Source organism: Bufo bufo, chromosome 4, assembly GCF_905171765.1.
Source record: "Bufo bufo chromosome 4, aBufBuf1.1, whole genome shotgun sequence".
Classification (NCBI taxonomy): domain Eukaryota; kingdom Metazoa; phylum Chordata; class Amphibia; order Anura; family Bufonidae; genus Bufo; species Bufo bufo.
Genome location: NC_053392.1, coordinates 259234192 through 259247275, shown reverse-complemented (window position 1 = coordinate 259247275; position 13084 = coordinate 259234192). Strand labels below are relative to the sequence as shown.

General features: G+C 42.1%; 1 protein-coding gene across 1 annotated transcript in view; it reads left to right on the top strand.

The window, feature by feature from the left end:
- CSMD1 (CUB and Sushi multiple domains 1) overlaps positions 1–13084 on the top strand; it is a 2494699-nt gene that overhangs the window by 1559931 nt on the left and 921684 nt on the right. The gene's annotated exons all lie outside the window — the stretch shown is intronic.

Here is a 13084-nt window from a genome sequence, read left to right as displayed (position 1 = left end):
TCTCACGCTTCGTGGCAACGAATCACAATTTTCCTAAAATGGCGGCTACACGTGTGAGGACTGAGGACATGGGGCATGGAACTCTGGGAAGGTGGGATCACCCATATTGACATGCCTGCATGCAGCCAATCAGCAGCCAGACAGCCCTGTGATGTCACAGCCTTATAAATACAGCAGCCATTTTAGATTCTGCCATTTTCCAACATTCAGAGTGCTGGGACAGACGTGTGAAGGCGCTAGGGACAGCTATTGGAAAAACCTCTCTGTTTAAAAAAAATGAAAAAAGGATTTTAAAGTGCAGGGAAAGGATAGGGAGGAATCATTTCACAGCATCTTAGTGCAGGGAGAGACTTCAGAAGGCACTAGGAACAATGATAGGAAAGTGATTTACAAGTGCAGGGAACGATTATTTGGGGATCCAAATAGTCATTAGACAGCTCTGTCATTCCAGCTTTTTGTTATTGTGCTGCAAGTGTTATGTTGTAAAGCCATTAGTGGCTTATATCTTAGTATCTAATTCAGTATGACAAGAAAAATATATACGCATTTCACTTCTGCAGTTATTTCTGTTGAAAGCGTATAGGGGCGTATTACAGTACAACAAGAAAAATATATCCGCACAGCAATGTTGTAGTTATTTCTGGTGAAAGCGTATAGGGGCGTATTTCAGAAAAATATATACGCACTGCACTGTTGCAGTTATTTCTAGTGAAAGCGTATAGGGGCGTTTTACAGTAAAAAAATAAATATATATTCTCAGTGCATTTCTGCAGTTAACTCTGGTGAAAGCGTACAGATGTAGTAGAGTTAACACACATGCTTTATGAGACATGTTATCTAAACTAAATGCGTTAAGCAAACACCTTCAATTGCTTTTTAATGGCTTTTGTTTCAAGATAACGCAATGAGTTTAAAAAAATTGAGTTAAGAGTTTGTGTGTTAACCCTGCTACATCTGTATAGGGGCGTATTGCAGTAAAATAAGAAAAATATATGCGCAGTGCACTGTTGCAGTTATTTCTGTTGAAAGCATATAGGGGAGTATTTCATTAAAAATACACAAATATATACGCACTGCACTGTTGCAGTTTTTTCTGGTCAAAGCATATAGGGGCGTATTTCAGTAAAATAAGAAAAATATATACCCACTGCACTATTTAATTGTTTTCTGGTTAAAGCATATAGTGGCCTATTTCATTCCAACAAGAAATATACAGTCAGGTCCATAAATATTGGGACATCAACACAATTCTAACATTTCTGGCTTTATACACCACCTCAATGGATTTGAAATGAAACGAACAAGATGTGCTTTAACTGTAGACTGTTAGCTTTAATTTGAGGGTATTTACATCCAAATCAGGTGAACGGTGTAGGAATTACAACAGTTTGCATATGTGCCTCCCACTTGTTAAGGGACCAAAAGTAATGGGACAGAATTATAATCATAAATCAAACTTTCACTTCTTTTTTTATTTTTATTAAATCAATAAAAATTAACAAACCTTACAATATATTGTTTGGCATAAATAGCAAACAGAAGCCGTACAAGTACAAAGGGGGTAGTAGATGTTTCATCAGATTTATAATAGATAGACAATGTTAAGACATTACAATTGATGTTAATGTTGAGCAGCAATTCTATTTAAAATTTCTTAATAACTCCCTATCTTTCCAGCTATCCTTGAACTTAGTGTAAGTTCTATTTTCCCAGGCGGCAATTTCTTCAAATCTGTAAATTGTGTCTACTTTGCATATCCATTAATCTTCTAAGGGAATGTCGGGTGAGAGCTAACACCGCGAAACCAGGAGGCGTGCTGACATTATTAATTTGTTGAATAAGGGAGGAATCCTAAGGGATGTATCGAATGAGTGATAACCCAAGAGGGCTAATTGAGGAGACAGCGGGACTGTTGAATTACAGATTTTGTTGCTCCTTGAAAATATTTTTTCCCACCATTTGTGGATAGGTGGACATGTCCACCAGATATTATAGAAGGTTCCCCTTTCCTGACCGCAGCGCCAGCAGACATCCAAGTTCCCCTCTCCATATCTACACGTTATATCCGGTGTCTTATACCACCTTGTTAAGACCTTGTAGCCATTTTCCTGGATCCTCACACAGCGAGAAGAAGTATGAGGAGTCAGGTGTATGCGGGATAGTTCTCTAGAAGAGAAGGTATAGTCAAGATCTTTCTCCCAAAGATTGATATCAAGATCGGTGTGCTAAGTTTTTTGTAGAGTTGCAAAATAGGTTTGTTTGGAGGAGATTGGTTTTGTATCAGGTATTCAAACCATGTGAGAAGTCTGATTAGAGAGTAGTAAGGTATGTTTTTAGTAATGTAGTTCCATAGAAAGGAGACAATAAAATGATTAGCTGTAGGGGCTTGAATAGCGGATAGAAAGGCCTCACCTTCCAACAGATTCCCAGAATCAGTAAACAATGAAAGGATAGGGGTTTCTGAGTGACGGAGTGGGGGGGTATGCACTGTTTCAGTTCACCAGAAGCTAGGTCTAGTACATCCCTAATTTGCACAATGGAGAAGGGGTAGGAATGCGAAAATTAGAGTCTTGGAACCATTTCCATGTCTCCAAGGTAGCCTTGACCGTTGGACAGGCATTTAGATCTTTGAAGGGAAAATTTAGAGTGTCCACTAAAAGACCTCTAAATGAGTGATTCGAATGAGACGTTTCCATCCCCACCCATGATTTGTGGGGTGATTGTCTAAACCAATCAAGGGCCCTTGTCAAGAGAATTGCTCTATTGTATAATAGAGGGTAGGGAAGGCCAATACCTCCAAAAGCTCTAGGTCTCTGGAGGACTGCTGTGGAAATCCTAGATTTTTCCCCATCCCAGATAAAGGATCTGATTAGTTTTGAGAGGGAATTGTAGTATTCTTTCGGGATGGGGATGGGAAGAACCTGTTGTAGGTAATTGAGTCTGGGAAGGACTAAGGACATAACCATATTTTTTCGACCAAACCAGGAGAGTGTTGGGGAGTATAATTTGGTCAATTGGTCTTGCATGGACTTGAGGAGAGGGGTATAATTGAGTGTGAAGAGTTTGTTTATATCATGAGATATTTTGATCCCTATATATGTGAGAAAAGGGGCTTCCCAGTTGAAGGGGGACGTTTTGGCTAGTTTTTGTTTAACTGAAGGCCCAAGACCTATTGGGAGGACGTTGATTTTGTTCAGGTTGATCTTAAAGTTTGATAGAGGACTAAAGACTTCCAAAATGTTATAAACAATGGGCAAGGATGTTTCAGGGTTGGTTGTAATTATCATAAGATCATCTGCAAATGCAGCGACCTTATGATCCTGTCCCCCCAGTTTAATGCCTTTTATTTTGTTTTCTTGATGGATAGTTTGGAGTAAGGGTTCCATAACTAATACAAAGATTAGGGGGGAAAGGGGACAGCCATGCCTAGTTCCATTCTTAATAACAAATGATGGGGAAAGGAAATTGTTCACGATCACTGATGCTGAGGCATTTGAGTACATTGAAAGAATTGCTTTGAAGGGAATTCAAATTTTTCTAGCGTGAGGGTCATGAAGTCCCATTTCACCCTGTCAAATGTTTTCTGTGCATCAGTACTGAGAAGAACAAGGGGGAGGGATTGTTTTTTAGCATGGAACAAAGCATTAATTAGTCTGGCTGAGTTATCTTTACCCTCTCTTCTGGTCACAAAACCCGTCTGATCTCTGTGGATAAGCAACGGGAGGAGAGGGGAAAGACGGTTGGCCATCATTTTGGCTAAGAGCTTCAGATCTAAATTCAAAAGAGATATGGGGCGGTAGTTCGCACACTGATTTGGGTCTTTCCCTTCTTTGGGGATGGTGGTTATGTGTGCCTTAGTCATGTCTGGGGACAGGGGAGTGCCTTGTAGTGGATTTCTGTAATTTATGTATCTGCTCCCTTGAGGATAGTAGCTGTTCATTAAGCCTCCAATTAAGAGTTCTGGGGGACATTTGTGGGGTAGCGATAGAGGCCATAACTGGGATGGTCAGATAGATGGATTGAATCAATCCAGACTTTGTTGCAAAGATAGAGGTGTTCTTTAGATATCATTATATGGTCCAGTCTATGATATGAGCCGTGGACATGCGAGAAGAATGTGTAGTCCCTGGACTCTGGCTGGGTTAAGGGCTCTCCAAGCATCTATAAGGTGCTGACTGTGGAGCTGCTTTTTAATTGCATTTAATGCCTTGTGAGAAAGGGCCGATTTGTGGGAAGTAGAGTAAGTCTGAGGGTCAAAGGTCAAGTTAAAGTCTCCCCCCTTAAGAACTATGCCTTCTTTAAAGATGTATATTATTGGGGTGATACTCTCAAACCAGTTTCGTTGGTTGGTGTTTGGGGCGTAAATATTAATGAGAGTATAGACCTGGTTCGATATGCGTCCCTTGAGTAAAATATAGCATCCCTCTGGATCTTGAATATGAGAGCAGTACTGGAAAGGCACATCCCCTCTAAATCCCACACTTACGCCTCTTGAGGCTGAAGAATTTAAACCACAATGAAACCAGAGTGGTTATTTGGAATGGGACAGGTTTAGGTAGTGGTTAAATTTGAAATGTGTTTCCTGTAATAACAGGATATAACATATTTTTTTTTTCAGGAATTAGAGAATTTGGCATCTTTTGGAAGGGGCATTAAAACCCGATGGTTAAATCTGCCATCATAATCTGGTAAAAGGGAAGGGGTCAGCCCTCCAGGAGCTGCTCTCATCACCAACAATTGCAATTCCAGTCTGATATATCTCAATAATGTTATCAGCGAGACATCTACTTGTAATACAAACAGTATTAAACAGTTTTAACTTGAAATAACAGCACCACATTATTATTTGCATTAAGCTTAGCAACAATAGGTTGTGGTAAAGGGTAGTGAGGTTGTAGTAATAGTGTGAGGAGCACTAGGTGATTAAATAGTAACATAGTACATAAGGCGGGAAAAAAAACATTTGTCCATCCAGTTCGGCCTGTTATCCTACAAGTTGATCCAGAGGAAGGCAAAAAAAACCTGTGAGGTAGAAGCCAATTTTCCCCACTTTAGGGGAATAAAAAATTTCTTCCCGACTCCAATCAGGCAATCAGACTAACTCCCTGGATCAACTAGTAGCTATAGCCTGTAATATTATTACGCTCCAGAAATACATCCAGGCCCCTCTTGAATTCCTTTATTCTACTCACCATCACCACCTCCTCAGGCAGAGAGTTCCATAGTCTCACTGCTCTTACCGTAAAGAATCTTTTTCTATGTTTGTGTACAAACCTTCTTTACTCCAGATGCAGGGGATGTCCCCTCGTCACAGTCACAGTCCTGGGGATAAATAGATGATGGGATAGATTTCTGTACTGACCCCTGATATATTTATACATATTAATTAGATTTCCCCTCAGTCGTCTTTTTTCTAAAGTGAATAACCCTAATTTTGATAATCTTTCAGGGTACTGTAGTTGCCCCTTTCCAGTTATTACTTCAGTTGCCCTCCTCTGGACCCTCTCCAGCTCTTTTATGTCTGCCCTGTTTACAGGAGCCCAGAACTGTACACAGTACTCCATGTGTGGTCTGACTAGCGATTTGTAAAGTGGTAGGACTATGTTCTTATCACGGGCATCTATGCCCCTTCTGATGCAACCCATTATCTTATTGGCCTTGGCAGCAGCTGCCTGACACTGTTTTTTGCAGCTTAGTTTGCTGTTTATTAAAATTCCTAGATCCTTTTCCATGTCAGTGTTACCGAGTGTTTTACTATTTAGTATGTACGGGTGACTTGCATTATTCCTTCCCATGTGCATAATTCTACATTTGTCAGTGTTAAACCTCATCTGCCACTTATCTGCCCAAGCTTTCAATCTATCCAGATCGCTCTGTAGTAGTATACTGTCCTCTTCATTGTTAATTACTTTACACAGTTTAGTGTCATCTGCGAAAATTGATACTTTACTATGCAAGCCTTCTACAAGATCATTAATAAAAATATTGAAGAGAATAGGGCCCAATACTGACCCCTGAGGTACCTCACTAGTGACAGTGACCCAATCTGAGTGTGTACCGTTAATAACCACTCTCTGTTTTCTATCATTGAGCCAGTTACTTACCCACATACAGACGTTTTCTCCCAGTCCGAGCATTCTCATTTTATATACTAACCTTTTTTGTGGTACAGTGTCAAATGCTTTGGAGAAGTCCAGATATATAACATCCATTGATTCGCCGCTGTCAAGTCTAGAACTTACCTCCTCATAGAAACTGATTAAATTATTTTGGCATGACCGATCCCTCACGAAGCCATGCTGATATGGCGTTAATTGCTTATTTCCGTTGAGATGCTCTAAGATAGCATCTCTCAGAAAACCTTCGAACAGTTTACCCACAACAGATGTTAAACTTACCGGCCTATAGTTTCCAGGCTCTGTTTTTGGACCCTTTTTGAATATTGGCACCACATTTGCCATGCACCAATCCTGTGGGACATTCCCAGTATAGAGTCCGCAAATATCAGAAATAAGGGTCTGGCTATGACATTACTTAATTCCCTTAGGATACGGGGGTGTATGCCATCCGGTCCTGGCGATTTGTCTATTTTAATCTTTTTAAGTCGCTGATGTACTTCTTCCTGGGTTAGATAGGACATTTTTAATGGGGAATTTATTTTTACATTCTGCATGTCATCTGACAGTTTATTTTCCTCAGTGAATACATTGGAGAAAAAATATTTAACAGCTTTGCTTTCTCCTCGTCGCTCTCTGCGACTCCTCGCTCATTATTTTTTAAAGGGCCGACACCTTCAGATTTATACTTTTTAACATTTATATAATTGAAGAACATTTTAGGGTTAGTTTTACTCTCTTTGGCAATTAATCTCTCGGTCTCTAGTTTGGCTGCTTTTATTTGTTTTTTTTACATGTTCTATTTTTTTCCTTATAGTTTTTCAGTGCTTCCATGCTACCCTCCTGTTTTAGTGATTTATATGTTTTTTTTGTCATTTATTGCTTTCTTTACAGTTCTCTTTATCCACATTGGTTTATTTTTGTTCCTTAACCTTTTATTCCCATACGGTATGTACCACTCACAATGAGATTTTAGGATGCTTTTAAAGAAATACCATTTTGTGGCTGTATTTTTATTTTTGAGGACTTTGTCCCAGTTAGTTAGGCCTATGGCCTCTCTTAGTTGGCTAAATTTAGCTTTTTTGAAGTTTGGTATTTTTGTTCCTCCCTGTAGAAACGCTCTTTTGAATGATAATTGGAAAGTTATTACTTTATGGTCACTATTTCCCAGGTTTCCCCCAACCTGCATGTCTGTTGTTCTGTCAGGCCTATTGGTTAATACTAAGTCCAGTATGGCCATCCCTCTAGTCGGGTCCTGAACCCGTTGGGAGAGGTAATTGTCGTTGGTTATTTCCAAGAATCTGTTTCCTTTATGAGATATACAAGTTTCAGTTTCCCAGTCTATATCTGGGTCGTTGAAGTCCCCCATAATAACCACCTCATTATGATTTGCCGCCTCGTCTATCTCGTTTAGTAGTAGATTTTCTGTGGACTCTAGTATACTAGGTGGTTTATAGTAAACTCCTATTAGTAATTTATTATTGTTTTTAGCTCCTTGTATTTCTACCCACAGTGACTCCACATGTTCATGTCCCTCACTTATATCTTCATGGAGTGTGGGCTTTAGACAAGACTTTACATAAAGGCAAACCCCTCCCCCTCTCCGGTTTTGACGATCCTTTCTAAACAGACTGTAACCTTGTACATTAACTGCCCAGTCATAGCTATCATCCAGCCATGTTTCAGTTATTCCCACTATGTCATAGTTCTCCTCACACATCACTAATTCCAGTTCCCCAGTTTTATTAGTCAGGCTTCTGGCATTAGAATACATACATTTGAGAGGTTTATGAATATTTTTTTACCCTACACCTTTCCTTCTGAACTGTTCTAGTCCCTCCTTCCATTCCTCCCCCGGTCCTACTCCCTTCCTATAATGTAATTTCCCTCCCCCCCAGTCCCTAGTTTAAACACTCCTCCAACCTTCTAGCCAGATGGTAAGTAGGGAGGAGAGAAAAAGAAAAACATGTTTCAGTGCCCTTTTTTTTAATTATTGGTCAGGTCCGACCAGAGGGTGCTAAGGACCGGAGCTGGCCCAAGAGAGAGAAGAAAGATAATAGAAGTAGGGAGGGGGATGGGAAGCAGCAATTAAGAGTGCCTGAATTAGGAGAAGACTGATTGATCACCTATACATTAAAGAGGGCCTTTCACTAGTTTAAAAACTAAAAACTAACTATATCAGTGGGCAGAGCGGCGCCCAGGGGTCCCCCTGCACTTACTAGTATGTCTGGGCGCCGCTCCGTTCGCCCGGTATAGGCTCCGGTGTGTGCAGCTCCCAGGCTATGAGCTGTGCGCTACGATTGGCCAGCGCTGCAGCAAGGGACAACCCTAATACAAAAACTCTGCCCTGTACAAAAGAGGGAGCTGCACACACTGGAGCCTATACCGGGCGAACGGAGCGGCGCTCAGACATACTAGTAAGTGCAGGGGGACCCCTGGGCGCCGCTCTGCCGACTGATATAGTTAGTTTTTAGTTTTTAAACTAGTGAAAGGTCCTCTTTAAGTTCTTATTCTCCTAGCGGTAGTCTTCTTGGGGTAGATTTCTGCGTTCCTCTTCTGCCTCTTAGTTGCTTAGGAGTGAGCTGCTTGTTCCAGGATTCAGAGGGAGGAAGGGCTGGCAGTCTCATCAGGTCCTGAACTGGTTCCCAGTCCTGGATGTCGAGTGGGCCGATGTTCAAATGATCATAGACTGTATCCAGATCCAGGTGAGATGAAATGGACATCCTGCGGCCCTCAAATATCACTTTCAAATACAAAGGTGAGGCCAAATGGGAATGTCCATCTGTAGGGAATGCTCCTTCCTCTGAGCCAATCTGTTAGCGGCTAGAAAGCTCTCCTTTTCTTGAGGGTGGATTGAGCTAGGTCCAGGATATCGTTACCATCCCATTTGACAGCTTGTATGTCTATTGCTTTAGAAAGGACGGCTTATTTTACTGGGAAGCTCAGGAATTTGCAGATGACATCTCTGGGCGGCGCTGTGGGAACTGGCTTGGGCTTCAGGGCTCTGTGAGCTCTTCCAAGCAGCACTTCATGTACCGAGTTGGGACCCAAGAGGGATAGGCAGATTGGCACAATTGTGTTAGGGATATCTCCCTGAGCAACTATTTCAGGTATACCTCTGAATCGCAGGTTGTTGCATCGTCCACGGTTTTCCTGATCTTCAATTGCATTGTATATAGAGTTCAGGTTTATTTGTACTGCCTGTAGCTTTTGTGTGACAGCAGTTTGGTGTTCTATCAGGGCTATTTGTGAGTCTTCCAACATCTCAACTCTGCGCCCTATGTGGCGGACATCTTGTTTTATAGTGCTTATATCGACACTGAGCGGTTCCAGGGCAGAAGCTAGTGAGGCGGTCAGGGTGTCTCTCCGGTAGGAGCGAGATATCGGGATGGTGTCGGGTTCATCCTCACCTCCCTGTGCGCCGTGAGAAGACTCTGCTTGATTTCGGCTGGCTGAGTGTGGAGACGCCGGCGCTATCTTGGCTTACCTGTTAACATAATCCGACCAAACAGGCGGATTTACAAGCTGAAAGGGCACCTTTTCAAACGGAGCTCTTGCTTCACACAGCCATTCGGCTCAGACGCAGGCTCCGCCCCCCCAAACTTTCACTTTTTAATACTTGGTTGCAAATCCTTTGCAGTCAATTACAGCCTGAAGATCTTGGTCTCATCTGTCCAAAGGATATTGTTCCAGAACTGTGAAGGCTTTTTAGATGTCGTTTGGCAACCTCTAATCTGGCCTTCCTGTTTTTGAGGCTCACCAATGGTTTACATCTTGTGGTGAACCCTCTGTTTTCACTCTGGGGAAGTCTTCTCTTGATTGTTGACTTTGACACACATACACCTACCTCCTAGAGAGTGTTCTTGATCTGGCCAACTGTTGTGAAGGGTGTTTTCTTCACCAGGGAAAGAATTCTTCGGTCATCCACCACAGTTGTTTTCCGTGGTCTTCCGGGTCTTTTGGTGTTGCTGAGCTCACCGGTGTGTTCCTTCTTTTTAAGAATGTTCCAAACAGTTGTTTTGGCCACACCTAATGTTTTTTCTATTCTTCTGCTGGGTTTGTTTAGTTTTTTCAGCCTAATGATTGCTTGCTTCATTGACAGTGACAGCTCTTTGGATCTCATCTTGAGACAGCAACAGATTCCAAATGCAAATAGCACACTAGAAATGAACTCTGGACCTTTCATCTGCTCATTGTAATTGGGATAATGAGGGAATAACACACACCTGGCCATGGAACAGCTGAGAAGCCAATTGTCCCATTACTTTTGGTTCCTTAACAAGTGGGAGGCACATATGCAAAATTTTAATGTAAATACCCTCAAATTAAAGCTGACAGTCTGCAGTTAAAGCACATCTTGTTTGTTTCATTTCAAATCAATTGTGGTGGTGTATAGAGCCAAAAATGTTAAAATTGTGTCGATGTACCAATATTTATGGACTTGACTGTATATTCTCAGATCACTTCTGCAGTTATTTCTGTTGAAAGCGTATAGGGGCATATTTAATTAAAAAAAAGAGAAAAATATATACACACTGCACTGTTGCAGTTATTTCTGGTGAAAGCGTATAGGAACATATTTCAGTAAAAAAAAAAAAAAAACATACGCTCTGGACTGTTGCAGTTATTTCTGGTGAAAGCATATAGGGGCGTATAACAGTAAAAAAATAAACATATATTCTCAGTGCATTTCTGCAGTTAATTTTCGTGAAAGAGTATAGTGGTCTATTTCAGTCCAACAAGAAAAATATGTTCTCAGTTCACGTCGGCAGTTATATGTGTTGAAAGCATGGCTGGAAGTCAGCAGGGCGGCAGCAGTGGGAGGTCGGGAGCCAAATGTGCCCAAGGTAGAGTTCCTGCTTCGCAGCAGCCTACCTACCTGAGAAGTAGCAGGGGTTCATGGAAGTAGCGGCGGTAGCAATCAGTTAGTGCGGCGGTTATATGTGTTATTTTGTATTTCAGTACAAACAGAAAAATGCATTCTCAGTTCATGTTGGCGGCGGTTAGATGTGTTAAAAGCGTTTAGTGGCCTATTTCAATACAAACAGAAAAATACATTCTCAGTTCACGTCGGCGGCAGTTATGTGTTGAAAGCGTTTAGTGGCCTATTTCAGTACAAACAGAAAAATGCATTCTCAGTTCACGTTGGCGGTTATATGTGTTAAAAGCATAGCTGGGATTCAGCAGGGTGGAAGCAGTGGGAGCTCGGGAGCCAAATGTGCCCGTGGTAAAGCACCTGCTTCGCAGCAGCCTACCTACCCGGGAAGTAGCAGGGGGTTCATGGACGTAGTGGCGGTAGCAGTCAGTCACTGCGGCGGTAATATGTGGTAAAATATTTTGGTCGAAAAACAAAATTTATTCAGCGGTCAGCGCTGCGGTTATATGAAGTTAAATCTCCATGATGTCTCCATGATATCACTTTCAAAATAATCCTTCAGCGGAGCGAATAGATGCTGAATGACCTGGATCATTTCTGAGACATCCGTATAGTGCGGAGGGAATCCGAAGACCCTTTCCATCTCCGTTATATGTGGTAAAATCTTTATTTAAGTATTTTGGTGGAAAAAGAAATTTGATTCAGCGTTCAGCGCTGCACTTATATGCGTTAAAATTAGAGATGATCGAATTTCTCAAAGATTCTAAGAATTTTCCCAAAAAATTTGCTTTGATCCGAATATATTCCCGATGGATCGCGATAAAAAATGTCTATTTCTGGGCTACATAGAGCAATTATATGGGTATAGATCACTGTGCCTTGCAGTAACACGCATAGGGAGTATGCTGGGATAGTGAAATAATACTTTCAGTCAGTATGACATGAAGATGACAGGCGTCGCTTTTAGAATCACTGCACACTTCACTTATTTGGGCAGTTACAGGGCCAAAACTGACCTAATAACTTAAGTATTAACTCAGCCTTACAGGTCCATGTTAGCGTCAAGAAGAAGCGCACTCCTTTTACACCCTCGTCAGCTGATTCCACCCCCCACCGACAGACTGGAGAGGGTGACAGCAGTAAGTTTGTGTTAAAGTCACTGATTATTTTGCCCTTCCTCTGATCCATCAGAACAATAACTCACAAAAAACGGATCCTGTCTGGGGATCATACGCCTTCACTCGGTCAGCATTTGCTCAGTAATCCATGAGTATTGGTAATACCAAGAAAAACAGGAGTGGATCTAAAACAGAGATGACACGTTAAGGTAATATTTGCATGTCTTCTGTGTTTTGTACCCACTCCTGAGTGGCCCAATGACAAAGTGTGGAGGTGACAGCAGCAGTATGATTAGGCCACAGAGTGGCACGGTGACATAGTGTGGAGATGGCAGCACCAGGAGGACACAGAATGGCAAGGTGACATAGTGTGGAGATGGCAGCAACAGCAGCAGCATGAAACCACAGAGTAGTATGGTGACATAGTGTGGACATTGCTGCATCAGGAGGCCACAGAGTGGCAAGGTCACATATTGTGGCTATGGCAGCAACAGCAGCATGATACCACAGAGTGGCAAGGTGACATAGTGTGGACATGGCAGCATCAGGAGGCCGCAGAGTGTCAAGGTGACATAGTGTGGAGATGGCAGCAACAACAGCAGCAGAAGAATGATACCGCAGAGTGGCAAGGTGACAGAGAGTGGACATGGCAGCAACAGCATCAGCATGATACCACAGAGTGGCAAGGTGTCATAGTATGGACATGGCAGCATCAAGAAGACACAAAGTGGCACGGTGACATAGTGTGAAGATGGCAGCAGCAGCATGATACCACAGAGTGGCAAGGTGACATAGTGTGGACATGGCAGCATCAGGAGGCCACAAAGTGGCACGGTGACATAGTGTGGAGATGACAGCAGCAGCAGCAGCATAATACCGCAGAGTGGCAAGTTGAAATAGTGTGGACATGACAGCATCAGGAGGCCACAAAGTGGCACGGTGACATATTGTAGTGTGGATATAGCAGCAACAGC